The 3,660-nt window shown below is 43.4% G+C and overlaps 1 pseudogene; it reads right to left on the reverse strand.

The window, feature by feature from the left end:
* Positions 1-635: 635 nt before the first annotated feature.
* On the reverse strand, positions 636-811 carry LOC140215568 (U4 spliceosomal RNA; annotated as a pseudogene).
* Positions 812-3,660: the final 2,849 nt, after the last annotated feature.

Raw genomic sequence — 3,660 nt, forward strand, 5'->3', positions numbered from 1 at the left:
AGAAGCGTCTCGTCAATGTCTCGGCATATCTTTGTTCACTTTCGAAGCTGTTTTTCCTTTCTTATTGTCTTCGTCTCCTTGTTCCTCACATTGTGCGAAAGAGTTGTACTATAGGCATCACGCACGTTGCTGCAGAGGCCGCCACTTTGGCGCTATCTCAATCCGCTCATTTAGCCTGCAACTTAGCTTGCAAGGCGCGTTGTATTCCTCATTTTATACTGTGCTCAAGGTGGAGCTTTGTCTTGTAGTTGTGAAGTTGTCATCTCGATAAAATCTGCAAGGTACCCTTAATCGCACAGCACTCAACAGAAGTCGAGTGACTAGCAAAACCGGAAAATGGGAGGCTCTGTATGAAAGTTCTTGTTATAGATTCTGTTGAATGGACAACGAAATGCCAAGTGGAACAAGCATAGACAAACGGACAAGAAAAGTTTGCTTATATACGCATGCTCTTTCTTTGCGTAGCTCCATACTTTAAGAAAGGATGCTGTATTGTTCTCATTCACTTCTTTGCAATTTCTGTAGAGTCCCACCATTGCAACGATTGAAAATACTGCTACCACCAATTTCCAGCTTTTCGATCTCGCCTCCTGGTTTTAACTTACTCCCATTTATATTATGTTTCTAGGTCATATTATTTGAGAATAAAATCCGAGGTTCTTTACCTTGCACTTCACTCTTCCTTTCTCTGGAAGGTATACTATCTTGTTATTCAGTGGCACAAGGGCTAATGTACTTTTTCTTTTTTTTCACCTAGCAATAGTCGCCCCTTAGAACTTCATAGGGTACGACACCGTCTCTGCGCAAAGCTAATGTACTCACTCTTGTTTAGCCGTTTCAATCTTCAGACTTCTCCCAGCTTTTTTTCAGGGGAAGTTATATAGATGAGTTCTTACCGTAGATATTCTATTGATTATGATATTGACGGAAATCGTATCTGCTTCCTGCGAACGTCTACTGTAATGCGTAAGCTCTTCATTGGGATTGGTCGTTAACAACGGCAGGTACATAGCTACTCTTTGCCCTACATGACTTGTAAGTGTAGAGAGTCTACCGGTACGTGAGCAACTGTCCCGAGTTGTCACATCGCGGTGACAGTGATACGTCACTTTGAGTATACAGGATACTGTCGAAGTGCGCTGCTAAACTATCGACAGATTCACTGACGCGGGAAGCGTCTGAGCAAAGCCAGATGCGATTACCGTGCCTCAACCCTGTTCGAGCGAAAGGTGTTAGGCACGCGTGTCGTGGTTCCAGCAGACCTCTCTGTCTCTCTAGTCAGCGCAATCGAAGCTTAAGCGAGGCATCGAGGATGTTTTATCAAGCAGGTAGAGGACGGCTGTCATTCTTTATTTGCACGATGTCTCTCAAAGGATTATGAAGACGTGTGCCACGGCTGAAACGCATGTGGTTTGAAGTCTTGCGGCACGACTGGGGGCTTGTAGCAGTTGCCCAGTGGCGATGCGTGTCGGAACTATTAAGTGCGAAAAGAATCATGTCGCAAAATTTACTGGGTGCTCAAACGTCGTCGCGTTTCCACGTGTGTGTCTTCTAAGAACTATGCAGCGCTGTTCCCCATCCGTATTCAAGAACCAACTAACCTACATGCAACTTTTAATTCCTCAAACAACCCTTGTATAAACAAAACGCGCTGCTTTGCTTTAAGTGCATACTATATACGTCGGTGAAGCAGGCCGGTGCGCCACAGATCGCAAGCGTAAACATGCAAACTCAGTAAATTAGTCAGACAGCGCACTACTCCACTGCATGACTCTGCTGCACTACAGGGGATGAACACCTACGTTCGATTTAAAGGGCCTCTCACCAGGTTTGGGTATCTGGAAACAAACATACGCCGCGAATCAAGCTGAACATTTAAATGATGGCCGGACCCACTATCCCCGCCAGCAAACATGACGTCACAGTTCTCGCCTATCATGTCGCATGCCCCGCTGCTTTGGGACCTCCTTCTGTATATATGGTTGCTATGCTTTCATTTCTTTGAGTGAATCAATAAGTTTTAGAGAGTTTTGTGTCTCTTGTAAAACCTTTACAGGATGATGACTGTGCATTCATTAGTGATACCCTTACTATACAAGAAATTGAGCTAGCTATTGATCAGCTGCCCCTGTCGAAAACACCCGGCCCTGATGGACTTTCCTGTGAATTTTACAAAGCTTTCAAATCAATTATCAGCCCCATATTATTGGACATTTTTATTACAAGTTTAGAGGTAGACGCCCTTCCGCAATCTTTTTGCAAAACCCACACAGTTTTAATTCCAAAAAGTTCAGATAAGGAGAAACTGCGTTCTGTTGAAAGCTACCGACCAATCACATTGTCAAACGTGGATTATAAAATTTTTGCAAAAGTTTTATCGAATAGATTGCAATTTGCGATGTCAATTCTCATTGGTTCCCATCAGACGTGTGGAATTGGGGGCCGATCTATTCAAACCAACATACATATCGCCCGTACACTCCTTCAATACTGTTACGGTTCCACTGAACAGCTTGCAATGCTCCAGGTAGACCTTGCTAAAGCTTGATCGTGTCAGTCACTCCTATTTATTTACACTTCTAGAGCATGCCAATGTTGGCTCCGTTGTGCTTAAAGGCGTTAAGCTTTGCTATACGTGTTGTACTACTCGTTTAGTTATTAATGGCCAACTCTCTAAACCCGTTTCCATTTGCTCTTCGGTAAAACAAGGATGCCCTATGTCCCCATTACTATTCGCCCTTTATCTGGAACCGCTATGCTTAAGCGTAATTCAGTCGAGTTACATCCATGGCTTCAATATACTGGGTAATGAAGTAAATGTTTTAGCTTATGCAGATGATTTAGCGTTCTTCTGCACGGATAAATCCAGTGTTGAAAAGGTAGTATCAACAATAGAGAATTTGGCAGCGTATCAGGAGCACGAATGAATTCGGCAAAAAGCTTAGGCTTATGGTTTGGCTCATGGTGCTATACACCAGAACAGTTTGCAGGCGTTAATTGGACCGGTGTCCCACCAAAGTATCTCGGCGTGCCGCTAGACACATATAAATTAAGCGCACACTATTGGAAAGAACAAGTTTCGGCCCTGCAAAGTTACGCCCAGACATTCGTTCCACACCGACTTTCTATTTTTGGGAAAGCCGAGGCCTGCAATAAATTCTTGGCAACAAAAATTTACTACGTATTGCAAGTTATACATTGTGCCAGGCTCTACAACCAACGCTTTCACCGAATCTTTGCAACCTTCGTGTGGTCTTCAACTTTTGAGCCCATGAGGCGAGACAATATTTTCAGACCCGTTAATGAAGGTGAGCTGGGTTTAGTACATCTTTATGTGCGCCAAATAGTGTCTCGTTTCTTCTTTTTTCGCGATACATCGCATCCTATAATTCGGTCATTCATGCAAGTCACACTTGTTAATGCGTTACCTGATTTAATCGTTTCTTCGAATTTTTCTTCGCGTTTATACTTGTGGGGGTTCATGCAAGAAGTTTACTTCGCGGTTCGTTTACTGACATTTCGGTTTTCCACTGAATACTTGTACTCTGTGTCGCGTAAAACGTTATACAAAGATCTGTTGTCCATGCTTTTTCCGCCTCCATTTTACCGATCACTATACATTCAATGGCCAGGTCACGATGTTCTAAAGCGAGTTCGTAA

Source organism: Dermacentor andersoni, chromosome 1, assembly GCF_023375885.2.
Source record: "Dermacentor andersoni chromosome 1, qqDerAnde1_hic_scaffold, whole genome shotgun sequence".
In the NCBI taxonomy this organism is placed as follows: Eukaryota; Metazoa; Arthropoda; class Arachnida; order Ixodida; family Ixodidae; genus Dermacentor; species Dermacentor andersoni.